Here is a 27,418-nt window from a genome sequence, read left to right on the forward strand (position 1 = left end):
AATGAGTCACTGCCCGTCAGGTGCTTTTTAGCATGTTGAAGGCTCTGTGATTATACCGTGATACTTAGGCCTATCTTCCCATTTTGCAGACTAGAGAAATGAAACACAGGAAGGCGAAAGGTGATTTTTCCCAAGCATATAAATCAAGGGTAGGGCAGAGCCAGAGTAGAATCTTCCCAAGCTTAATTTCTTGCCTAAAAAGTATCATTAATATTTAAAAATATCAAAATTGTGTTCGAATAATGGTTGATATGTAGACTAACAGAATAAAGGAAACAAAACTTAACTCTACAATGTTAGGTTCCCATACACCTCTTTTGGGGTTTCCTCTATGCTCTTGTCCTTGTTATTACCATTTTTATTCCATTTCCATAGGCAAAAGCATAGTCTCAACATGGTGCAGAAGCTGACGTAGATATTGTCCATGCATTACTGGCCATCTTAATAGCAACCTTAGATGGCAGTAACTATCACCCTTAATCCACCAGTGAAGAAACTGAAGCATGGAGGTGTAGTGATTCTCTGAAGTGGCTAAAATTCAACCTAAAGACTTTGGTTCTAGAAAAAAAATCAACATATCTAATACAGAGACATATTAAAAAATAAAGCTGACCAGGGTTAAAGCACCAGGCATGATTTCTTTCCTGTTCAATGGGGCATATAGCTGTCAGTTACTGCCAAGGCACAATCACCACTACTACTCACGTAGGAATATTTTGCTGGACTGGTCATTGTTGGAGATCAGAGGTGCCACAGTGGGGTGAGACTTTTAATTGCCTCACTCAATATGATATTTCCTGGCTGCACAGAAAGAATACAGTTACCTAAAAATAAATACAATTACTTGCTTTTGTTCCTTTGGCAGCTTACATGGCATCTTCTGCTACTTGAATGCTAGTCCTCGGGGAGGAGGCTTTCAGGTAATTTCCAGCTTACCTGCTCTCAGTTCTGTGTTTGAAGCTTGTGGTGCCCTTAGCATCAGGGACTTACTGTCAGTTTTGGGTTGAAAAGCTATAGCCGAGATTATTTGGGGAGTATTTTGGACTGCTCTGATGAACAACTTGAAAGGAGGTTTCTCATACCTGGTCCTGCAGTTTTTGTTTGATAATCTGGCTATGGCTTCCGTGGGGGAGAATTATTACTCAAAGAGGTAAAACTTTATTTATGTACCTATATATAGACACATGTACCTACTTATATGTAATTTTAGATAACTATACAAGAATATGGTTCCCTAGGGCTTTTTCAAGCTTCCTTAGTGTTAGTTATCCATCCTTACTTTCTCTTTGTATTGCCTCCCTCCTTCCTCCTCACTTAAGCCCCATTTCCTGTTTTTATCATTTCCCGTTTATATCACTTTAATCCTGTGATTTCCTTCTCTAGAGCCACACTCCTGATGTACAGTCTCTTACTTCTCTGGTGTCTGTGGTTCCTCCAGGTTATATACTCACCTCTAAAGATGTGGAGGGAGGAACCACCGCTGAGAGAGAATTTGAAGTGTTGGTCTTTCTGCATCTGGGTTACCTCAGTCAATATGATATTTCTTGGTTCCACAAAAAAGAATACAAATACTTAAAAAATAAATAAAAAGAAACTTACAGCCTTATAAGGACAAACACACCCCTTAATTGAGCACAACTCTCTTTTTTCGTTGCAGTACAACGACACTTTTTCTTAATTCTTAAATTAAGCCCTTGAGATTAATAATGCACATTACCCTTGCACATTCAATGTACTGATTGTACAGGAGAAAATAGTGCTGAAATCATTCAGTTTTGGATCCTGTTACTTTGCTGAAAGGGTTCATCAGTTCTTAGAGTTTTTTTTGATGGATTCTTTAATGCCTTATGTATAGAATACATATCATCTTTAAATCTTCATAGTTCGGCTTTGCCTTTTACCATTTATATCACTTTTATATTCTTCTCTCTTCTCACTGCACTAGCTAAGAGTTCAGACACTATCTTGAGTAGGAGTGTAGACAATGGACATATGTGTCTTGCTCTATCAGGAATGCTTTGAGTGTGTCTCTGTGTAGTGTGACGTTGGCTTTAGGCCTGTTGTATACAGCCTTTGTTATGTTGATGTATGCTCCCTCCATCCCTACCCAGTCCATGACTTTTTTTCCTGAAGGGATGTTGAATTTTGTCAAACGCTTTTGTATGTATCTATTGAGATAATCATGTGATTCTATTTTTGAGTCTATCTATGTATGTGATAGATAAAAATTAATGGATTTATCTGTTTAACTGTGGATGATGCCAACTCGGTCATGATGAATGCTCTTTCTGATGTGATCTTGAATTCAGTGTACCAGTATTTATTGACATTTTTTTTATCTATGTTTATCAAGCAGATTGGTCTGTACTCTGTGTGTGTGTGTGTGTTTATCTGAATTTGACAACCAAAGAAGTGTGGACATGGGTGTGGGGAACTCTCCATGAGTTTTATGACAGACAGCAGGACTAGGAGGTAAGTAGTGTAAGTCTCCACTAAAACACATAAGCTGTGTCTTCTATCACCAAGCTGATGAAAGAAAGAACAACAAGTAGCAGTTCAGCAGAAGGAGAGAGAGAGAGAGAGAGAGAGAGAGAGAGAGAGAGAGAGAGAGAGAGAGAGAGAGAGAGATGTCTTTGAAGAAGCCTCCGGGGCAGAGAAGTGGGTTGGCAGATGCTGCTCCTATGATAGTCCCGGGCCCAGACATGATGGCACTGAGAAAATAAACTTACAAAGACAGAAAAATCATAGGTAGTACAGCTGTGAGGAAAAAGGGTCAGAGAGGGGAGACTGTTATTAGTATTTAAAAGCCTATTGTGTGGCAAGGAGTAAGGATTTATCTGTGTCACTGCAGGACAGAATGAGGACAGATGGCTGCAACTAGAGAAAGATTTAAACCAAATGGGGACCCTCTCAGTGTCAACTCATAATGACAGTACATTGACTGTTCTGCAGTAAAGCATCTCTTGGTCACTATTAATAGAAATGTTAAGGTGGACAGTTACTTACTTGAAATGATGTAAAGAACAAAAGCTGTAGAATAGCAAGTATTACATTAGTTTCCTTTCTAAGACCTATGACTATAGCATTTGCACATGCAGACACACAAGCTGATGTTTACTTGCCTTGTGCCATAATTTACCCCAGTTTTTCTAGGTATATATTGCTAAAATAATTTGGAAAAATTTTAAACAACATTTTTTTTAATACATGAAAGCTTAATTTTATTTTCTGAGATCATTATTAAGGACCAAGATTTGAATCAACATGTGTGACTTAAAGCCTCAACCTTGTTCAGGAAAAGTTTAACTCACACGTCAGGGAACTGGGATGGAAATGGGAAAATGAAGTGTGGAGATAATGGGGGTCGGAAATGAGGTTTAGGTTAAGAGCCTTCATAAGCAAACAACCTATTGTGAAGCCCCACTGGGAAGTGAAAGAGGGGAAAGCTAAGAGACTGAGTTGTCACAAGAACAGGTCTGTCAGAAAATGGGCAGCCAAGAAGGGTGTAGTCATTGTGTAAATCCCAGATGGAAAACCAAGATAGATTAGTCTTCTCTTTTTCGCTCTGATTTTAAGGCTCTTTTTAATAAACAAAAATGTCCCGAAAATACTATGTTCTCTTCCCTATTGGAAAGTATTTTTATATTTCAGTCCTTTCTTGTCATTTAATTATACAGGTGTGTGTGTGTGTGTGTGTGTGTGTGTGTGTGTGTGTGTGTGTGTGTGTATTTTTTTTCCTTTTTCCAAACTGAATTTCCTCTTTCAAGTCTCTAGATGTTATATCTGTCATGTGAGCTGAGAGAGGATCATGGCTATGGGGCATCTCTCCCCGTGTCACAGCCCAAGGTGTTTTTGGCTAAGTTAGAAGTTGATAGCAGTATTTACATAGTCAGCGTGGTAGGCCTCCAGGAGAGAGCTAGGTGCTTTATGACCACCAGCTTTATGAGTCGTAGCTGTAAAATCATCAATCTTTCAAAGCAAACACAATGTCTGCATCCAAATGGGAATTGTCCTTCAGAGCCATGACCTTGGGAAATTCAGACATGCTGGCGTAAAACATGCTTAAATCCTTTCCCAGAAACATCCATCAAAACCCTGTCTTTCACGGTGGCACCACCTCTTTCTGTTTGCCTGTCTCTTTCTCTGTCTCTTCCATATATACACAAAGACAGAAATTATTAGCCACCAATTTTATACTGTTTGATAACTAATTTCATCTTATTTGCTGTTTTTTGCATGTATATACTTAATACATGTTTACAGGCGTGTTGGTTTGTATGTGTGCATGCAGAGGTTGACTTGGCGTCTGTTCCTTAATTGCTCTTCGATTTATGTACTGAGGCTGTGTCTTGATGAGCCTGGAGCATGCAGATTTGGCTAAGCTCACTACCTAATCTCCCCAGAGATCCCTTGTCTCCACCTCCTCATCACCAGGCTTGCCCAGTTGGCTTTTATGCAGTTAGAGAAGACCCAAACTTCAGTCTTCATGGTTCCATGGCAAATATTTCATCCACTGAGCCGTACCTCTAGCTCAGTTTTATTTTTTATGGTATCTGGCTATGATTATCTTGGTTACTTGAAAAGTTAAATTCATTCTTCGTGCGCTGTTGTGTTGTTGTTGCTTTGTTTTTGGAAACAGAGTTTCTCTGTATAGCCATGCTGTCCTGGAACTCACTCTGCAGATGAAGCTGACCTCAAAGTCAGAGATCTCCTTGCCTCTACCTTCCTACTGCTGAGATTAAAAGCAAGTAACTCCACTGTCCAGTTAAACCCATTCTTTCATCATCATCATCATCATTATTTATTATTATTATTATTATTTTCAATGCTCTTATTAATCCAAAAGGTAAAATACAGATTGAGTTTCCATGTTGGTTTCTTAAAGAGGCCTCAATAAATGGAGTTCAGGAAACTACATTTTCCATCTTGGTATAAAACTGACATGAATGCCTTCAAGAGGTCTTATGTCCATACACTATACTATACTGCCTTTTACCAAGATTACCCCCCCCCCTTTTTATACGTTCCAGATTTTATTACCCTCCTGGTCCATCCTCCAACTGTACCACATCCCATACCTCATCACCATTGCCCCCTGTCTCCATGAGGATGTCCCTATCCCTCCATCCCACTAGACCTCCCCACCCTCTGGGGCCTCCAGTCTCTTGAGTGTTAGGAGCATCTTCTCTGATTGAGCCCAGACCAGGCAGTCCTCTGCTGTACATGTGTTGGGGGCTTCATATCAGCTGGTGTTTGCTTCCTGGTTGGTGATCCAGTGTATGAGAGATCTCGGGGTTCCAGGTAAAATTGAGACTGCTGGTCCTCCTATAGGGTCACCCTCCTCCTCAGCTTCTTCCAGCTTTCCCCTAATTTAACCCCAGGAATCACCAGCTTCTGTCCATTGGCTGGATGCACATATCTGCATCTGACTCTTTCAGCTGCTTGTTGGGTCTTTCAGAGGGCAAACACGATGGGTCCCTTTTTGTGAGCACATCATAGCATCAGTAGTAGTGTCAGGCCTTGGGGCCTCCCCTTGAGCTGGATCCCGATTTGGGCCTTTCACTGGACCTTCTTTTCCTCAGGCTCTTCTCCATTTCCATCCCTACAGTTCTTTCAGACAGGAACAATTATGGGTCAGAATTTTGACTGTGGTATAGCAACCCCATCCCTTACTTGATGCCCTGTCTTTCTTCTGGAGGTGGGCTCTACAAGTTTCCTCTCCCCATTGTAGGGCATTTCATCTAAGGTCCCCCTTTTGAGTCCTGGAGTCTCTCACCTCCCAGGTGTCTGGTACATTGTGGAGGGTCCTCCCACCCTTATACCTCCAAAGGTTGCCTGTTTTCATTCTTTCTGCTGGCCTTCAGTTCTTTTCCCACATCCAATACTAGATCATGTTCTCCCAGCCCCTCCATTCCCTTTCCCACTTTCCCTCCCAGGTATCTCCCCCACTCCCCCTGTGGTTGCTTACTTCTCCGTCCCAAGTGGAACTGAGGGCCCTTCAGCTTGTTGACCTTTTTGAGTGCTATGAACTATATCTTGGGAATTCTCTACCTTTTTTTCTTTTTGTTAATATCCACTTATTAGTGAGAACATATTGTGTATGTCCTTTTGGGTCTGAGTTACCTCACTGAATTACACCAAATTTTCTGAGGAACCTCCAGATTGATATCTAGAGTGGTTGTACCAATTTGCAATCCCACCAGTAATGGAGGAGTGTTCCTCTTTCTCCACATCCTCTCCAACATGTGTTTTCACCTGAGGTTTGATCTTACTCATTCTAACTGGTATAAAGTAGAAACTCAGGGTCATTTTGATTTGCATTTCTCTAATCACTAAGGACTTTGAACATTTCTTTAGGTGTTTCTCAGCCATTTGAGATTCCTCTATTTGAATTTTCGGTTTAGTTCTATACCCCATTTTTTGATTGGGTTATTTGGGTTTTTTGGTTGTAAACTTCTTGAGTCCTTTAAATATTTTGGATATTAGCCCTCTATCAAATCTGGCATTAGTGAAGATTCTTTTTCCAATCTGTAGGTTGCTGACTTGTCTTATTGACTATGTTCTTTGCCTTACAGAAGCTTTCCAGTTCCATGAGGTTCCATTTATCAATTCTTGATCTTAGAGCATGAGAACTGGAGTTCTGTTTAGGAAATCTTCCCTTGTGCCAATGAGTTCAAGGCTCTTTCCCACTTACTCTTCTATTAGATTGAGTGTATCTGGCTTTATGTTGAGGTCCTTGATCCACTTGGACTTGAGCTTTGTGCAAGGTGACAAATATGGGTCTATTTTGAGTTTTTCTACATACAGACAGCAAGTTAGACCAACACCATTTATTGAAGATACTTTCTGTTTTCCATTTTACATTTTTGGCTTCTTTGTCAAAGATCAAGTGTGCAGAAGTGTGTGGTTTTATTTCTGGGTCTTCAATTCTATTCCACTGATCAACCTGTCCGTCTCTGTACCAATACTATACAGTTTTTTTTTTTATCACTACTGCTTTGTAGTAGAGCTTGAGGTCAGGGATGGTGATTCCCCCAGCCATTCTTTTATTGTTAAGAATTGTTTTTACTATTCTTGTTTTTTGCCTTTCCACATGAATTTGAGAATTACTTTGTCCATGTCTTTGAAGAATTGTATTAGATTTTGATGGGGATTGCATTGAATCTGTAGAGTGCCTTTGGTAAGATGGACGTTTTTATTATGTTAATTCTGTTAATCCATGAGCATGAGAGATTTCTCCATTTTCTGAGATCTTTGATTTCTTTCTTGAGAGACTTGAAGTTGTTGTCATACAGATCTTTCACCTGTTTAGTTAGAGTTACCCAAGATATTTTGTATTTTTTCGTGACTATTGTGAAGGGAGTTGTTTCCCTAATTTTTTTCTCAGTCTGTTTATCATTTGTATAAAGGGAGGCTACTGATTTATTTGAGTTAATTTTATACCCAGCCACTTTGCTGAAGTTGTTTATCAGCTGGAGAAGTATAATTTTTGGGGTCAGTTATGTGCACTATCATATCATCTGCAAATAGTGATACCTTTATTTCTTCCTTGCCAATTTGTATTCCCTTGATCTCTTTTTGTTGTTTATTGTTCTAGCTAGCACTTCCAGTACTATATTGAATAGTATGGGCAGAGTGGGCATCCTTGTCTTGTCCCCAATTTATTGGGATTGCTTCAAATATCTCTCCATTTAATTTGTTATTGGCTGTTAGTTTGCAGTAAGTTTCTTTTATTATATTTAGGTATGGGCCTTGAATTCCTGATCTCTCCAATACTTTTAACATGAAGGGGTATTCTATTTTGTCAAATGCTTTTTCTGCATCTAAGGAGATGATCATGTGATTTTTTTCTTTGAGTTTGTTTATATAGTAGATTACATTGATGGATTTTTATATATTGAACCAGCCTTGCCTCCCTGGGATGAAACATACTTGATCTTGGTGAATGATGGTTTTGTTGTGATCTTGTATTTGGTTTGCACAAGAATTTTATTGAGTATTTTTGCATCGATATTCATTAGTGAGATTGGTCTGCAGTTCTCTTTTTTGGTAGGGTCTTTGTGTGGTTTAGGTATCAGTGTAATTGTGGCTTCATAGGATGAATTAGGTAGTTTTCCTTCTGTTTCTATATTATGGAATAGTTTGAGGAAAATTGATATCAGGTCTTCTTTGAAGGTCTGGTGGAATTCTGAACTAAATCCTTCTGGCCCTGGGCTTGCTTGCTTGCTTGCTTTCTCTCTCTCTCTCTCTCTCTCTCTCTCTCTCTCTCTCTCTCTCTTTCTTTCTTTATTTATTTTGGTTGGGAAGTTTTTAATGACTTCTTCTATTTCCTTATGGGGATAATGGTCTGTTTAGATAGTTTACCTGCTCTTGATTTAACTTTGGTATGTGGTGTCTATCTAGAAAACCATCCATTTTATCTAGATTTTCCAGTTTTGTTGAGTATAGGCTTTTGTAGTAGGATCTGATGATTTTTTGAATTTCCCCAGTTTCTGTTGTTATGTCTCCCTTTTCATTTCTGATTTTGTTAATTTGGATATTGTCTCTGGCCCTTTAGTTAGTTTGGCTAGGGGTTTAATCTATCTTGTTGATTCTTTCAAAGAACAACTTTTGGTTTTGTTGATTCTTTGTATTGTTCTCTTTGCTTCTATTTGCCTGATTTCTGTCCTGAGTTTGATTATTTCCTGCAGTCTACTCCTCTTGGGTGAGTTTGCTTCTTTTTGATCTAAAGCTCTCAGGTGTGCTGGTAAGTTGCTAGTGTAAGATCTCTCCAGTATCTTTACGGGCACTAATGCTATGAAATTTTCCTCTTAGTAATGTTTCATTGTGTCCCATAAGTTTGGGTATGATGTGTCAACATATGGTCGATTTTGGAGAAGGTAGCACGAGGTGCTGAGAAAAAAGGTATATTCTTTTGTTTTAGGGTGACATGCTGTGTAGATGTCTGTTAAATCCATTTGGTTCATAATCTCTATTAGTTTCACTGTGTCTCCATTTAGTTTCTGTTTCCATGATCTGTCCATTGATGAGAATGAGGTGTTGAAGTCTCCCCCTATTATTGTGTGGAACTCAATGTGTGTTTTGAGCTTTAGAAAAGTTTCTTTTATCAATGTGGGTGCCCTTGCATTTGGGGCACAGATGTTCAGAATTGAGACTTTCTCTTGGTGTATTTTCCTTGTGATGAATATGAAGTGTCCTTCCTCATCATGCTTGATAACTTTTGGTTGAAAGTCTATTTTATTGGATATTAGGATGGCAATCCAGCTTGTTTTTTGGGACAATTTACTTGGAAGACCTTTATCCATCCTTTTACTCTGAGATAGTGACTGTCTTTGTTATTGCAGTGTATTTCCTGTATGTAGCAAAATGCTGGATCTTGTTTGCATATCCAGTCTGTTAGCTTATGACTTTTTATAGGTGAGTTGAGTCCATCAATTTTGAGAGATATCAAAGACAGATGACTATTGGTTCCTGTTATATTTGTTTTTGTAGGTGGCTTTATGTGCTGTGGTCCTCTCCTTTTTGCTTTGTTGTGAGATGCTTACTATCTTGTTTTCTTGTTTTACCTTCCTTGTGTTGGAGATTTCCTTCTAAGATCTGCTGTAGGGCTGGAATGGTAGAGAGATACAGTTTGAATTTGGTTGTGTCCTGGAATATTTTGGTTTATCCATCTATGTTGATTGAGAGTTTTGCTGGGTATAGTAGTCTGTGCTGGCATTTGTGTTCTTTTACAGTTTACATGACCTCTGACCAGGCTCTTCTGTCTTTCTGTTGAGAAGTCTGGTGTAATTCTGATAGGTCTACCTATGTACATTATGTGGCCCTTTTGTGTTGCAGCTTTTAATACTCATTCTTTGTTCTGTGCATTTAGTGTTTTATTATGTGATGAGAGGATTTTCTTTTCTGGTCCCTTATTTGATGTTCTATAGGCTTCATGTACCTTTATGGCCATCTCTTCTTTAGGTTGGGGAAGTTTTCTTCTATTATTTTGTTGAAGACATTTTCAGGTCCTTTGAGCTGGGAATTGAATCTTTGTTCTCCTCTATTCCAATTATTCTTAGATTTGGTCTTGAATTTCCTATATGTTTGGGTTAGGAGTTTTTTATGTTTTAAATTTTCTTTGACAGTTGTATCAATCTCTTCTAAGGTACCTTCTACCCCTGAGAATCTCTCTTCTATCTCTTGTATTCTGTTTGTAATACTTACTTCTGTAATTCCCGAACTCTTTCCTAGGTTTTCCATTTCCTGGTTTGCCTCCATTTGTGTTTTCTTTATTGTTTCTACTTCTACTTTATGTCTTGGATCACTTTATGCAATTCCTTCACCTATTTGATTGTGTTTTCTTATATTTCTTTAAGGGATGTGTTTCCTCTTTAAGGGCTTCTACCTGTTTACCTGTGTTTTCCTGTATTTCTTTCAGTGAATTATTTAAATCCTCCTTAAAGGACTCTATTATCTTCATGAGATTGGATTTTAGGTCAGCTTCCTGATCTTCAGGTGTGTTGGTGTATTCAGGGTTTGCTGAGTTGGGAGAACTGGTTTCTGATGATGCCCATGTATTTTGGCTTCTCTTGCTTATGGTCTTACGTTTGCCTCTTGCCATCTGGTTATCTATGGTGTTAACTCGTGTGAGTAACTCTGTCCGGAGTCTGCCTCTTTTGTCCCTGTGTTGCTTCAGGTCTCCTTGTAGGCCTGTGGCTCTGGTTGTAGCAGACCTGGGTAGGGCCTTCCAATTGGAGGGCCTTTAGAGGGGCAGAGAAGCTGCTGACCTGTTGCCCTGGCTGCAGCAGGTCTCCTGGGAGGTCTTCAGACTGTTGAGTCTTAGAGGAGCAGTCACACTCTTGTCCTGTGAGAAGCCGTTCTCCAAGAGGGCCTATGGACTGTGGTTTCTGTTTCCCTGTGTGCAGCAGAACTCAGAGAGGCTTTCAGTCTTTTGGGTTTCCCTGCATGCCAGAGTCCTGGGGAGGTCTTCAGACCGTGCTGTCAGTTGCCCAGTTGCCCCATATACAGCGGGACTCCTGGGATGCCTTTAAGCTGTGGTGTCTGAGTGCAGTGGATCTCCTGCGATGTGATGTCTCTGGCTGTGGTATCAGAAGTCCTGAGTGTAGCAGATATCCTGGGATGCCTCACTATATGGTGTCTGGGCTCCCAGTGGCAGCTATGGGACTTCAGGAGGGTTCTTCCCAAAGGATCTGAGTGCAGTGGATCTTCTGGAATGCCTCAGGATATGGTGTCTTCCAGGGAGCAGACTAGCTAGTCATCTGTCCCAGCAGAAAGGACTGGGCAGAAGGGGAGTGGTAATTGGCAGGCAAGGGTTTTTGGGGAATGGTGGGTCACAGAGTCCACTGGGCTCCCAGTGGACTCTGTGGGACCTTGGGAGGGTTCTACCAAATTCTCTGAGTGCAGCAGAACTTCTGGAATGCCTCAGGATATAGTGTCTTCTAGGGAGCAGACTAGCTAGTCATCTGTCCCAGCAGAAAGGACTGGGTGGAAGGGTAAACCCATTCTTATAACTGAAGAAGTTACAATGAAGACATTACAACCAAAGAAGTATGCAGAAAGGCAGCTGATTCTCATTCTACATTCAAAGAAGAGTTATAAAAATAAGTGGGATTTTGGCAATTCCTTAGCGTGTTATCAAGCAATATGAAAATTGTGGCTAATAAGTTCTGTCTTTGTGTATATATGAAAGAGACAGAGACATATAGCAAAATGTTATGCTAACGGGTGCCTTTAGATGTTTGAATACTATAATGTTTATAAAGTGAAAATTAACCAAATCTACTTCATATCCCATCTTGTGTGTGTGTGTGTTGCTTCTTTTGTTTACTTTTTGTTCTGAATTAATGACTTCCCCCTAGTTTGCTTCATTGCTGTGATAAAACACCATGATCAAAAACAACCTGGGGAAGAAAGAGTTTGACTTACTTATCTCCAGTCATGGTACACTGAGAGTAGCCAAAGCAGGACTATACTGTAGCAGAGGCATGGAGGAATGCTGCTTACTTTCTTGCTTGCTCACAGTGTGATGAATCTGCTTTCTTTTACAATGTAGGGCCACCTGCCCAGGAGATACTACCCACTGTTGTTGAAAATATTTAATTCCAATCCAGACTTTCTACCTTGCCTTTGACCATTTAGTTCCTGGAGAAAAGACACATGCAACCTTTATATTTATAATAAGAATTAGTCAACACAAGAGCTGGGGAGATATCTACCCTCTATGCTATTATGTCTATTTCCCAGCCAATAATCCCATTATATAATTTGCCATGTTAGGTCTAGGCTACAATTAACTCCAATTAGCCAACCCACATGGCTATTATTTTAAGCCTCTTACCTCGTGGCAGCTGATTCTACAATCCCACCTGACCAGAAACTTCTTATCTGTAGTGTGCTCTTCCCTGAGAAAGACCACCTCTCCTGCTCCTACCTTTCCTCAGTTGCCTATAACCTTTGTGTAATGTTGAGGCAGCCTGCCCTCCCTACCTCAATCCAGTTTGACATGTCCATTGATGTTCTTTTTCAGCTCAGGTTTGGATAGTCACTGTTGGTGAGACTTTATGAGTGTAGCTTCTGATATTACTTGGAAACACATACTCCCTGATCCTTTGGCTCTTAGATTCTGTCTGACACCTCTTTTTCCAATATTCTCTGAGCCTTAGCCTGGGAGTGTTTTGTAAATTTATCTATCAGAACCGGTTCCACAACTTTCCCTTTTGATTAGTTGTAGATTCCTGTATTTGTCTTCATCTGTTGCAAAGAGGCATTTTCTTGATGAGCATGAAGACTACACTTACCTGTGGGTATAAGAACAAATGTTAATACGTGGCTGTTAAGGATTATGCTGTTATAGTAAGTTAGTAGTTGTAGATTCTTCTCCAATACCCTGATTTCACTAGCATTGAGTCATTAGCTAGGTTTCTAATACTAGCCATGGGTTCCCTTTTGTTGCATGGATCTTAATACCAATTTGAGAGTTCTGATTACTGACAACATATGTGTGCCATCCCTGAACCCTTAGGGATATCATGCTATGCTAGTCAGTGTCGTGGTTCATGGGCATCATTGCCATGCAAGACTGTTGATTTCTTTCCTTCTTTAGAAGATTGCATGGATTCTTCTGGTACCATGAAAACTAGTCCTCAGGGAGGAAGCATTCAAGCCAGGTCTAGCTCAGGGTTCTCTAGGTCATGTTTCTGATCTCCTCAGTAATAGGGACTTACTGTCTACCTGTGGAGGGCAACCAAGGGTAATGGCAACAGGCTGTATGTTTTGGGAGTCTCATCTGCAATCCTGGCTCTGACCTTTTCTCCTTTTTTTTTCTTTTTTCAAAAGAGAAGAGCTAAATACTGATTCTTGGCCTGTTGGTATACCTGAATGGTGATAAAGACACCGAGTGCTGGGGATTATTAAAAACACTCAAATTAGATGACATGAGAGGTCACCTGTAAACTATCCCTTTATTTATTTATTTATTTATTTATTTATTTATTTATTTATTATTAACTTGAGTATTTCTTATATACATTTCGAGTGTTATTCCCTTTCCCGGTTTCCGGGCAAACATCCCCCTCCCCCCTCCCCTTCCTTATGGGTGTTCCCCTCCCAACCCTCCCCCCATTGCCGCCCTCCCCCCACCAGTCTAGTATACTGGGGGTTCAGTCTTAGCAGGACCCAGGGCTTCCCCTTCCACTGGTGCTCTTACTAGGATATTCATTGCTACCTATGAGGTCAGAGTCCAGGGTCAGTCCATGTATAGTCTTTAGGTAGTGGCTTAGTCCCTGGAAGCTCTGGTTGCTTGGCATTGTTGTACATATGGGGTCTCGAGCCCCTTCAAGCTCTTCCAGTTCTTTCTCTGATTCCTTCAACGGGGGTCCTATTCTCAGTTCAGTGGTTTGCTGCTGGCATTCGCCTCTGTATTTGCTGTATTCTGGCTGTGTCTCTCAGGAGCGATCTACATCTGGCTCCTGTCGGTCTGCACTTCTTTGCTTTATCCATCTTGTCTAATTGGGTGGCTGTATATGTATGGGCCACATGTGGGGCAGGCTGTGAATGGGTGTTCCTTCAGTCTCTGTTTTAATCTTTGCCTCTCTCTTCCCTGCCAAGGGTATTCTTGTTCCCCTTTTAAAGAAGGAGTGCAGCAATCACATTTTGATCATCCGTCTTGAGTTTCATTTGTTCTAGGCATCTAGGGTATTTCAAGCATTTGGGCTAATAGCCACTTATCAATGAGTGCATACCATGTATGTCTTTCTGTGATTGGGTTACCTCACTCAGGATGATATTTTCCAGGTCCAACCATTTGCCTACGAATTTCATAAAGTCGTTGTTTTTGATAGCTGAGTAATATTCCATTGTGTAGATGTACCACATTTTCTGTATCCATTCCTCTGTTGAAGGGCATCTGGGTTCTTTCCAGCTTCTCGCTGTTATAAATAAGTCTGCGATGAACATAGTGGAGCACGTGTCTTTTTTATATGTTGGGGCATCTTTTGGGTATATGCCCAAGAGAGGTATAGCTGGATCCTCAGGCAGTTCAATGTCCAATTTTCTGAGGATCCTCCAGACTGATTTCCACAATGGTTGTACCAGTCTGCAATCCCACCAACAATGGAGGAGTGTTCCTCTTTCTCCACATCCTCGCCAGCATCTGCTGTCACCTGAGTTTTTGATCTTAGCCATTCTCACTGGTGTGAGGTGAAATCTCAGGGTTGTTTTGATTTGCATTTCCCTTATGACTAAAGATGTTGAACATTTCTTTAGGTGTTTCTCAGCCATTCGGCATTCCTCAGCTGTGAATTCTTTGTTTAGCTCTGAACCCCATTTTTTAATAGGGTTATTTGTTTCCCTGCGGTCTAACTTCTTGAGTTCTTTGTATATTTTGGATATAAGGCCTCTATCTGTTGTAGGATTGGTAAAGATCTTTTCCCAATCTGTTGGTTGCCGTTTTGTCCTAAACACAGTGTCCTTTGCCTTACAGAAGCTTTGTAGTTTTATGAGATCCCATTTGTTGATTCTTGATTTTAGAGCGTAAGCCATTGGTGTTTTGTTTAGGAAATTTTTTCCAGTGCCCATGTGTTCCAGATGCTTCCCTAGTTTTTCTTCTATTAGTTTGAGTGTGTCTGGTTTGATGTGGAGGTCCTTGATCCACTTGGACTTAAGCTTTGTACAGGGTGATAAGCATGGATCGATCTGCATTCTTCTACATGTTGCCCTCCAGTTGAACCAGCACCATTTGCTGAAAATGCTATCTTTTTTCCATTGGATCGTTTTGGCTCCTTTGTCAAAAATCAAGTGAACATAGGTGTGTGGGTTCATTTCTGGGCCTTCAATTCTATTCCATTGGTCTATCTGTCTGTCTCTGTACCAATACCATGCAGTTTTTATCACTATTGCTCTGTAATACTGCTTGAGTTCAGGGATAGTGATTCCCCCTGAAGTCCTTTTATTGTTGAGGATAGTTTTAGCTATCCTGGGTTTTTTGTTATTCCAGATGAATTTGCAAATTGTTCTGTCTAACTCTTTGAAGAATTGGATTGGTATTTTGATGGGGATTGCATTGAATCTGTAGATCGCTTTTGGTAAAATGGCCATTTTTACTATATTAATCCTGCCAATCCATGAGCATGGGAGATCTTTCCATCTTCTGAGGTCTTCTTCAATTTCTTTCTTCAGTGTCTTGAAGTTCTTATTGTACAGATCTTTTACTTGCTTGGTTAGAGTCACACCGAGGTACTTTATATTATTTGGGTCTATTATGAAGGGTGTCGTTTCCCTAATTTCTTTCTCGGCTTGTTTCTCTTTTGTGTAGAGGAAGGCTACTGATTTATTTGAGTTAATTTTATACCCAGCCACTTTGCTGAAGTTGTTTATCAAGCTATCCCTTTATACTGGAAGCATTTAACTGACTAGAAGAAAGGCTATGACTCAGTCCAAGGTGACACAGAAGGACATTAGCATGACCAGTAGGAAGCATGGAAATAGGAGATCCTCTGTAAATGCTAGTGGTGAGTTCCTGAGCAGGCTGTCTCATTAGAAGGAGGTAGAGAGAGGCAGACACATGTCTTCTGAACTTGGTCTTGAGACACAATAGAGGAAGGAAGGAGACTGAAAGATTTCTGGAAGTTCTTAGAGCATCAGTTAGGGGAAGCTGCTAGGGTTGGGGAAGAGGGACCACTTGAGTATGTCCGCATTATCACGATGCCTTTTCTTTATTCATCATAATACTTTTCAATGTTATTTTATGTTACATGTTGAACATTTCTTCCTGCTTAGTCAGGCTTTCTTTTATAGTTATAGGACTAAACACTAAGATTTCATTTGTAAATATAATTTATAGAGATGACTTAATGTTTCCTGATAGTGCTTTCTTTTCTTAGCTTTGAATTCTCCAGATGTGTGATGTGCTGGAGTATGCTTCCACTGACCTTCAAGAGTTATTTGCAAATTGTCATGGCCAGTTGGTTAAAGTTTCCAGCTAGATGGTCCTTGCCCTCAGCCTCTTTTTTTTACGATTCCATATGGAAGTCCTGATCATATTGTAGGCTCCACAGAGCTGTTTTGCTCCTTCATGGTCCATGAAAGCACAATTGTTAGGAAGCAAAGGACTTCCTTGTGCAGTGTCTGGCCCCTAAAAGTGAGTGTCCCACGTTTGTATGCATCATATCTGGAGTTGAGCTTCTAAGACAGATGACTTTTCTCTTTCTGTCTCCTGTAAGTCACGGTGTAAGAGCACAGTGTGTTTACTGGCGCAAGATTCCGCCAATGGGTGTGGCTTGAAGTCGAGAGTTTATGAACTGTGTAGCTTCTGCTATTGTCTGAAGCATTTCCTCTCGTGTCTCAGAGTTTCATGCTTTCTCAGGCAAGGCCAGTTTTATATCCAGATAAATGTCTGGGTTTTCTTACTCCTAGGGTGAGAAGAGTAGGGGAAGTGGGCTGATGAGTGGTGGTTGTGGTGTTTTCTTTCTGGCAGGGACTTTATTGTGGGAGGAAGGTCTGTCTTCTATAAAATAGTAAAATAAAATTTAAAAAACCAGAATGACTGTAACTATTCTCAATAAGAAAATGATTTCTGTTACTATAAAGTGAGGAAAATAGCAATAAGGTTTGGGGGGAAAACGCTGTAACCATTAAAAAATAAGGAAGATAAGGAACTGGTCACAGAAAAGTCTCTGAGAACAGTGAAGTTCGGGCAGATCTATTCATTTTGAGTTGTCATGGAAACAGAAAGAATGATAGTGAGTCTCGTCCCACTAAATCAATAAAACCGGTTTTTGTTTTGCTCTGGGAGTCACCAAGCATACTGAGCTCTGGTATGGAGAAAGCCAGTTTTCATAGCATTAACAACCTCATCTTGCGGTAAGCAACTTGAAAAGCACCGTAGCCAGAATAAAAACCCACAATGTATGCATAGGAGGCAGTGCCCTCAAATAAGATTAGGGCCTCTTCTGGCCACCTGCTGTTCTGGGTCCTGTTTCTCTGTAAATGTTTGATGTTAAGCCAATTTGTTTTATTTTTCTTAATAGATCTGTGTATCACTTATGAGATCAACTCAGTGTAAACAACAAGGTAAAATGCATATTCACATTTAATCTACCTATAGCACATAGCATGGAGAGAACTGGATACCAAGATCATGGAGTACTGTGTCTAATCCAATGCATAGATTATGGTAAGAGTCATTTGAGCATTTCTTGGTCTGCATTGTTCTGCTTTTGTGTACTTCTTCTTGTCTTTTAGCTTTGAGAGACCTGCTGATCTGTGCATGTCAGAGAGCCACGTGCCATCCTGTGCTGTGCAAGTTTTTCCAGACACTCTCTTGAGTCAAAGCTGATTTTCTCTCAAATGACATGCTGTCCCCTGCAACGTTGACAGTCTATGTAGACTCCACAATATATTTGCTCACCATGTGATCAAGTTTCTTTTTACAGCTGTCAATTTTCCAGATCATGTGATATGCTGTGATTCCCCTACAATTCAAGGATGCTTTGTCCATTGCCCTGACTGGTGTCTCTTTGTAAGTGGCTTGAGCTGCAGTGGGAAGGGCTTTAGAGACACCAGTGACTGTTGATGAAGAGATCAGTTTCCTTTTAGGAGTCACTTAACCTTGCAGTTCCGTTCCACCATGTTGCCTCCAGCAGTAGTAAGCTATCCTGAATACTGTCCTCTTGCAGTTTAGTGAAATTGGCTGATATTTTAAATGCCAGTATAAGTGTGTGACCGAGCATATGCATGCAAATACCATTTACAACTTGCAAACACAAAGAGTGACAATTTGAATTTTAACTGGAGGATAAACATGAAGAAGATTGATTCATAAGCCCTTAATAAATGCCAGAAGCATTTTAACCAGCATTTAATTTTTTAAAGCCAGATCTTTAAGGAAGAGGTACTTCATGTTAGAGAATAGGAAAGCAAGGCTCAAAAATGTGAAATCCCTTGCTAAAGCCACAGTGAAGTGAGATTGTGTCTCATATAAATATCAGAGAAGCTACACCCATGAAGCCTCGTTATCATAGCTGCCAAGAGAGAGCCAGAGTGACAGAGAGAGAGAGAGAGAGAGAGAGAGAGAGAGAGAGAGAGAAAGAAAGAGAGAGAGAGAGAATGAGAGAGAGAGAGTGAGAGAGAGAGAGAGACAGAGACACAGAGAGAAAGAGAGGGGGTGCACAGGGTCATGCATGTGAGATATTGGAGGGAGGAAGGGGAAAGGAAAGGGGGAAATGATAAAATTATAATTTAATTTAAAAATATAAATATAAATAATTCCTTCACAAAGGACTATGACTTTATCAGTCGTCTTTTTCAGGGCCAGAGCTTCACAATGAAAGAGTGAGATGAGCATTTATGTTTTCTTAACAAGGAGTTCATTGTCCTTTCTGGTACGATACACCATCCAGTGCCTAATTTGTCTAAAGCATGAGTTCCTTGTCTATTAATAGCCTATAGGAAGAATAATATCAACCAACCAGACACCCCACAGCTCCCAGGGACTAAAACACCAACCAAAGAGTACACGTGGAGGAACCCATGGCTCCAGCTGCATATGTAGCAGAGGATGGCCTTGCCGGGCATCAGTGGGAGGAGAGGCCCTTTGTCCTGTGAAGGCTTGATGTCTGAGTATAGGGGAATACCAGGGCAGGAAGGTGGGAGGGAGTGGGTGGGTGGGGAGCACCCTCATAGACTCAGGGGTAAGGGGAGGGGATGGGGGTTTCTGGAGGGGAAACCAGGGAAAGGGTTTACATTTGAAATGTAAATAAAGAAAATATCCAATAAAAATTAACAAAATTATCCTTTCTACTAATAATGCATAGTGGCTTTCAATATGCCAAGCTTACTAGTATTTTGAACAATCGAACATTTCCAGATAAACATCTAGAATGTCTTTGAAGGCTTGCAAACATAATGTAAAATTAGCAACATAAGTTATGAAAGAAAGGGAGAGCATATACCTGTACTGAGAACCTATTATTCCTCAGACACATCTTTAGGTACTTAACACACAAAAGCTCTGTGAAGCTTATGTAAGTTTCACTTTGCAAGAGACCTAAGGTCAGAAAAATTATTTCCACCACTCTTGTAGAACCAGCAGAATTTGAAACTTCTCTATATAGCTCATAAATTTCCATGTCCTACCCTTTAGTTTGAAGAATCAAGTATATAGAGTCCCATGCCTTAAACTCTGAATTACTTTATAAGGTTAAGGTGTTAAGAGTGCTTCCTGCTCTTCTAGAAGACCGGAGTTTGATTCCAAGCACCTATATCAGGCAACTTACAACCACATGTAACTACAGCTTCAAGAGCTCCAGGACCCTCTTCTGGCTTCCTTGGTCTCCAAACCACAGCACAAGTGTACACACACACACACACACACACACACACACACACACACTGCATGTCTTACCTTGTTCACATTTTATTCCTGACCTGATCTGCCTAAAGTTGAGGAGAGGAATCTGGGGCTCCAGTGTGCCTAGAATACTACCAGTAATAGGCAGAAACCAAGGAATATTAGGGTCCCTCTTCTCTGAGAGTGTTTATTGATCAAACACAAATTTCAACACATTTTAATGGTAAAAACACATGCAAGCATTTTCTAGGTACAGAAATTTGTATAAAGAAAAGCTAGTTACCCTAAACTTGACCTAATTTTATGCTGTGTAAGATATAAACATAAATTATGACCTGTCTATAACCTATATACTAACTGTGAAGGTCAAGAGGATAAAATCAAAAGACTATTGGGAGTCATGTGGTTCCTATGTGTGTACATGACTGGCTTTAGCTAAGACTGGCGAGGGCAAAGCCATCACAGTGAGAACTGTCCTTTGACACATAGTGTCTGCCCAGGTTAGCATAGCTCATTTTCTGAAGGACACAGACATCAAAGAACAGGTCCAAATCATAACATGTTTTATCTTCTATTGCAAAGTCTTAGCAGGTTATCAGTGGTCATATTTTAAAAAGTACAATAGCTGAGATCATGGCAAATTAGCTATCGAAATAAGATAAAGCAGAGATATTAGAGGTTCACCTTGGAAATAAAGCAGATGAATGTGAAACTGTGAAGGTCATGTGTTTGGTAAACAGACCCAAACTTATAAAAGATAGAACGTAACGAAATATCTGCATTAAAATTTGCAATGTATTGTACTTCAATGTGTATGGGATGTGGGTTTACTTCGGATGTTTCTTTTAGGGGGTTGTCTGTTTTGAACAAGCCCTAAAGGGACAATATGTCTCCCTTCCTTAACAGATTTAAAATGGTATTTTGATATAGACACATATGGGCTTGGGTTATGGCTCAGAGAGCCCCAGAGTGCTTGTCTAGCATGCCCAAGACCCTGGGTACAATCTCCAGCACTATTAGGAATTATATATATATATATATTGACAGGCTTGCAAACAAGCAGACACGAGAGCCCCAGAGTGCTTGTCTAGCATGCCCAAGACCCTGGGTTCAATCTCCAGCACTATTAGGAATTATATATATATATTTTAAAAATATTGACAGGCTTGCAAACAAGCAGACACGAGTGTAAAAATTAGAATTTTCTAAGATAGTTTTGTTAATAGACCGGGGAAGCTTGATCAAATCTGTCTTGTAATATGGTCATTTGAGACTTAGACAGCACAGTGCTTCTGTCCCATCTGTTTTATGAAGGTAGAGAGCTTCCGCTATGGACACGCAACCTTCATTCTGGTTTTCACATGGGCACGAGTCTATTTTCTCATGATCATTTTGTTAACCCCTCTTACCTTGGAGCTGAGCATATTTCCCTGGTTCATATTCCTCAGAAGAAGTAATGGGAGAAGAGGAGTTTTTCTTGAGCTATCTTAGAACTCTGTGTGGGGGTTTCTGCATTTATGTATCTCATGTAAGAGGAAAAATCCAGACTTTAAACCGGCCTTTGAATCCACTCTTGTCCTAAACAAATCATTCCTTTATATAATTTGTACAGACCTTGTATGTGCTCTACTTGGCAAGCAAGAGGTAGGGCTGGCACAGCGACCTCCTCATGTGGAATCGCCTGGAACCATTTCTATTCAGTGCTTCTGTTCTTTGGCAAGTGTATGTGAGTTGCTGGATGACTTGTACTGATTTTAGATCAAGCATGAAACTCATAGTAGTTACTTGGTGACATAAAATGATAGAAATACTTTTGCACGGAGTGGAACTTCTGTGTTGGTGAAGTGAGAATTATAAATGCAAGCAAAACCTAACATTTATTGTGTATTTATTCTCTACCATCATTGTAGTGAGTTGTTTTTTTTTCTGGATCCCCTCATCCTATCCTATCTTTTAGGAAAGTTCTAAAGTCTCAATGTACTGATGGGGCAGTCATAGACTTTTAGTGGGGTTAGTTAACCTGCTTCAGGATAGTAAGAAATGAGTTGTGACTGGAGCAGAGGATTAGTGTCTCAGAAGCAAGGCTCTTAAACAGAGAGACCTGCTGCTGTTCACAGCAACCTGTGGAGCTCTGGCTGTGAGAGCAGAGCTGAGGTGGGAAGTATGGACAAGGTGGGGATTAGCACAGACTCTTGAGCAAGATCGGGGAGAAGATGGAGGGGCAGGGAACATGGCTCATAGAAGGGGGAGGAAGCATGGTCAGTGGTAGTCAGGTAGATAAAGGTAGTGGGGGAAATTCAAGTACATCTGGAAGATGTCGGATGAGGAGAGGAATACCTACTCCAGACCTTAAGACAGGTGGCAGTTCAACACAGAGCCCTTTGGTAGCCATAGGCTTGTTGTGGTGACTAATGGGGTCTGTATAATTCACAGACTTTGAGAGTCTCATCTTCCAAATACTTTAAATACTTGGGTCCCTTCCACAGTGTGATGCTTCTTTTCACTCACTTCATTGTTCTCTCTGAACACCCGAGGCTGGTTGAGGGAAGCCATCTATGCTTTTGATTTGGGGGATGAATGTTAATTTCTGTCTCTTGTTGTTAGCCATCTTTTCCTGAAATCTTAGATGAATGAATCAGGTGTGTTTGATTTAACCTTTAAAGGGTACAGGACCCATCTGTATTTAATGTTGTGATGTTTTATAATTTATCATATATGTGGCACTTTTGATAAATGATTTACCTGCTATGACTTTATTGGAGTAGATAACGTTTCTTAAAAGGGCATTATTTCCTAATGTTAGGAAGCTTAATACAAAGATAAAATGGGATATTTTAAAAATCTAAATAGGGATAATACACGCACTTAGAATTGATTCATGTCTTGAAATATATCCTAAAATATAAAAACACTACATTAAAATAAAATCACATTACAAAACTTTTAAACAATACACATTTTCTTTGAAAATTTTAGCCTTTTTTACTGGGGAAAAGTTTTACATTTGTGATTATCAAGCCTCCTGGTTGTATGAATTGTTTTCATATTTCACTGCAGTCGTGTAAGACATTTTTACTTCAAAGGAAAAATGTTATGAATTTACAGTTCTTTTAAGGTTCAAGAATCTGTTTTGTTTTATTATTAGGACAGAGGCAGCGAGTAAAAGGCACGCTACATTTAAAAGAAGCGCAGGGATCCTGATGTTTCCCTGCTTAGATAGCACAGAGACTTAGAACACCACAGGAATTTCTCAGCATTGTTCACCTCCTGACAACGTGTGGGTTGTACAAAGGACAAATGACTTTCTGAGGCACTGAGAAGGCCAATTTTAGAGGACTATCCAATCACCGTAGACAAATATTTGTGTTCCTGGGGATTATTTGATTTTTATCAAAGCAAATTGAATTGGAAACATAGTCTGTATTAAGTCATTGGTATTTACTGTCGAATTCTTTTTCTCATAGACATTGCTGGGTAGCACATGAGCTCCAAGCCATCAGTTAGACACACCATGTAATGATTCTTATCATGGCTAGACAAAATAAAAGCTCTTTAGAAGTCACTTCACAAGATAGCGGCATAACTTTCTTCACAGGAACTTGTTAAACAAATAATGATTATTTAAGAGATTGGGTCAAACTTTTACACCAGTTTAACAATCACGGTTCCAAAATGTCTCTAGCCTGACCTACATTCTGAGAGACTATGGTATCCAGAGCATGGGAAAAATCTAGGCCACCCTCAGTAGCTTTTAAGAGCCCTGTGGACACCGACACTAGGTTAACATGATGTGTTTTCAAGGCATAAGCACCGTTAATTGTATAAATGATCTCATTTCTGCCTAAAATTGTTATTTAAAAAGTTCACAGAGCTAAATGATGCTGTCTGTATCCACACTGGAGCTGGTGAAGACACAGATCTCAGTGGTTGGTGAGGAAGGTCTCTGCTCTTCACGAGACAAACATCCTTCGATTTTACAGTTTCCAATAGGAGATCACACAGATTAATGTTCTAGGCTAACAAATGAAACATAGGCTCCAGGTGTTAGTTCACCCTGAATCCCCTTTCAAGCTCACAGCTCTGCCAAGCAAGAAAGGGTTAAAAGCATAAGGAAGATGGAGAGGGGGAGGGGTGGCATAGATAAGACACAACAGAACAGAATTAAGTCTCACAGGCAGGATTCGGAGACAGCTGTGGTCCATGCTGTATCTCTTATCTAAGGCACAAAGGAGCACAAGATGCTGTGTTACTCTCCACGTGCTGAGTCAAAGTCCAGGAGGATCCAGGGAGAACAGTTGACATTCTAGGCTCTTGTTTCATAAACTAATCGAAGAAGCTGGAAATTTGAAGCTAAAGAGATCAATATAAGAGTCTGCAAAATGCAGTGACAGTAATTTAGGACGGATATTTGGCTACCAGAATCTAGACACCACTGCAAATAAGTGACCAAGGTAGCTATTCTATGCTTTCTGATTTGTGTCCAAAAGGGTGAAGGATTTTGGAAGGCAAAGCTATTTCTTTTTAACTTTATCCACATTTATTAGACATCTATTATGTGCCAGACATTGTACTAGGTGGAAGAAAAGTTTCTAATGAACTAAAACACACACACGCACACACACACACACACACACACACACACAGCACCCCACACATGACAGTAAATGAGTCAAATTTATTAAAGAAGGTAACCACAAAATAGTCAAAAAGGTGTCAGATAGAAAGGGTGCAGATAGACAAACTGACAGCACATATATTTTTACAAAGGAGACATAAACTAGCACACAGAGAATGGAATAGCTCTAAAGAGAAATACATCTAGAGGTGATGTTTGTGTGTGTGTTGGGGGGATCAAAGAAAACCTCTACAAGGAAGTGATGTTTAAAGATGTAAGTTATTTGTAACTTTAATTTTTCAAACTTTATTTTTAATGATGGTTCTTGAGCACATTAACCTCCCTTGTAGCCCACCACCCACCAGAGGTAGTGGAAAAGAAAGGATACAGGGAAATGGACCTGTTCAGAAAGGTTCTTTGGAGCAATTCCTGTGTTGTCTGGAAATGGGCAGTTCAGCTCATAGGTTAGCAGGCAGTGGAAGCTCGATCCATTTGCAAACACCTCATGGATATACCAGCAGTCCAGTTCAGTAGAGTCAGATTAGCAACAGCGATATCAAGACCTAGCAGAGACAGCTAGGCCTCAGCCTTGGCTCAACTCAGCAGGAGGGACCAGCAGGAGCACCAGGAGAAGTTCTCAGCTGTGCCTCTCTCAGGGAAGTGAAGATCAGCAAAGACTTGAGACCCACAAGCATTGCACAGCTAGCTGTACCAGTAATCTAAGCTCTGCCTCTGTCACTCCATAGAGTCCTATTTATACCCCCTTCACATCACACGTCTTTCACGTGCCTTGCCAGGGCACAGCTCTTGCTTCAGCAAGTGCATTCAATTAGCCTGAGCCCACGGAAGTGGCAAGAAACTGCAGCATACCAACAAAAGGTTTCTGCTGTGTTTCTCTCTATGGAGTCCAGACAAATGCAGCTCACCTATGCAGTGTAAGGCAGACTAATACATTCGTGTCTTTAGCGAAGAATCCTTCATCATGTGTCCTTTCACATGCTTTAGAAGAACATCCTCTCCCCTGTGTCTGCTTCAGCAAAATGTTTCTTCATGAGTCGGCCTTAGCCTTTCACATCTGTGTCCACTTTAACTAACTAAACGTACTTTCACATGTTTGCCCCAGTAAAACACCATTCAACCAACTTTCCAAAGAACCCTAAAGTTTCTACTTCAGTTCCTAGAATGGACAGATATTCAAGTACTTGCAAGAATACCTTAGAGCCTCTGTCAAGGACCAACTTCAAAAAACTATAGGTTAGAAAGGGCTTGGTTTAGTTCAAGTTTCAGTGCGTGTAGAGGCTATGTAGCAGTGGAGGGTATCCAGTGAAGAATAGGGAAGTTGGCAAGAACCAGACTGTGTAGTTTGAGAGACAAAAAGCTACTTGACCAGAGTAAAGAATTGGCTAACTGCTTGGTTCTAACACCAGATTAGTGTTAAAGTCTGGAAAACAAATTAGGAACCATGAAGCAGACCACTGCTGCCAGATTGTGTTGTTCAAATACATTTTGGAAGAGCTCAGGATTAGGAAGTAGCCCCAGGGCAAAGCATTTGACCTGGGAATTTGTGGCCATACCCGGAAGGATTTTCTCTCTGGGTTATGGTGCAGTAATGGGCAGAGAAGCATGACGGTGAGTCACCCAGCGTGGGCTGGTTTGAGATGAGTAAGGTGAGGGTGTGTCTGAGAGGCAAGATGGAGGAAGCAGAAAGTCTGTCCCTCTCTAAGAGAGGAAAGCCTCTGGTTATCCCCTAGGAACAAGTTAGGAGGTTAGCAGGGTGATACTCTCCCTATGGATTTAAGCAAACGTGAACGCGTGATAATAAGCAAATGACAATAGCAGTCCCTTGGCTCCTCCTACAGGCTGATTTGTATTTTCTGGAAACATCCATTGATGTTCTAATTCCTAGTACCTCAAAAAAAAAATGCCTTTAGTTGGAAAAAAGAGTTTCAAACGTTGCTAGTCAAATTAAGATGACTTCATACTCACGTATCCTGGGGCCCTTTCCTAGTGAGGGACATTTCCATGCAGGTAGAGGAAGCTCGGACACAGAGACGCAGGGAAGATGGCCACGTGAATGTGCATGGACACACAAAGAGAAGGCAGAGATGGGCGTGCTGTACTCATTAACCAGAGAATGTCAAGGATTGATGGTCACCATGGGAACTGAGAGAGAGGCTGTGAAAAGATTCCCCCTCAGAAAGACCCAGTGTCTCTATTCCCACCTCAGGGACAGGAAGCTTCTGGGATTTTAGCAATCCCGTATCAGCGGCCCCAGAATCTCACGGTTTCTCTCTTCCAGTCTTTTCTCTCGCACACCATGGTGATTTGCTTCTCAATATTTCCTAACCCCTTTTAGAAATTATTTTTAAAAAATTAAAATATTTTAATATTGAAATCTTTCAAAGCATAACAGACTTCAGCCCTTCCAGTGTCTAGATTCATCAGATGACAACTTTTCTCCCATATTTATTCCAGTTCTTTTTTTTTCACTCTCAGAAGGAAACGTAGCAGATGACATCTTCCATTTCCCACCTTTTCCACATCCATTCTCCTCTCTAATTCTTATGTTTGTAAAGATGTGTCCAGAGCAACAGGATAACTCACCTCATTACCTGCCCCTATGATGCTTTGTGCAGATCTCACGGCACTGATCACATTGTACTTTAACTGTAGTCTCCATCTAGGAGGAAAAATATGACTTGATTTTAAGCCTCTGTCTGGTACCTATGCATGTCGATCCCTTGGTCAAAGTGAAATGACTCAGTGGGGAAAAATGTTGGCTGCCAAGTCCAAGGACCCAAGTTCAATCCCTGGGACCTACCTGGTAGGAGAGCATCAAATCTTGTATGTCAGCCTCTGAACTTCATATGCATACTATGGTATGTGAAACACCCCTCCCACCCCTTAACTTAATACATGTAGTAGAAAATGTTAAAGCCATTACTTGTCCCAAG

General features: G+C 40.5%; 1 long non-coding RNA gene across 4 annotated transcripts in view; it reads left to right on the plus strand.

Moving 5' to 3' along the window:
• LOC120102910 (uncharacterized) overlaps window positions 1-27,418 on the plus strand; it is a 66,515-nt gene that overhangs the window by 18,608 nt on the left and 20,489 nt on the right. The window contains exons 2-3 of one of the 4 annotated variants that reach the window (XR_015620311.1): window positions 866-920; window positions 17,529-17,674. The exons of 1 other annotated variant lie outside the window; for it this stretch is intronic. This is a non-coding gene — a long non-coding RNA (uncharacterized LOC120102910). Of the gene's footprint in view, window positions 1-865; window positions 921-17,528; window positions 17,675-27,418 lie in introns of those variants that run through there. 2 more of the 4 variants (XR_015620308.1, XR_015620309.1) reach the window with 2 other exon arrangements.

This window comes from Rattus norvegicus, chromosome 5 (genome assembly GCF_021556685.1).
Source record: "Rattus norvegicus strain SHRSP/BbbUtx chromosome 5, alternate assembly SHRSP_T2T, whole genome shotgun sequence".
NCBI lineage: Eukaryota > Metazoa > Chordata > Mammalia > Rodentia > Muridae > Rattus > Rattus norvegicus.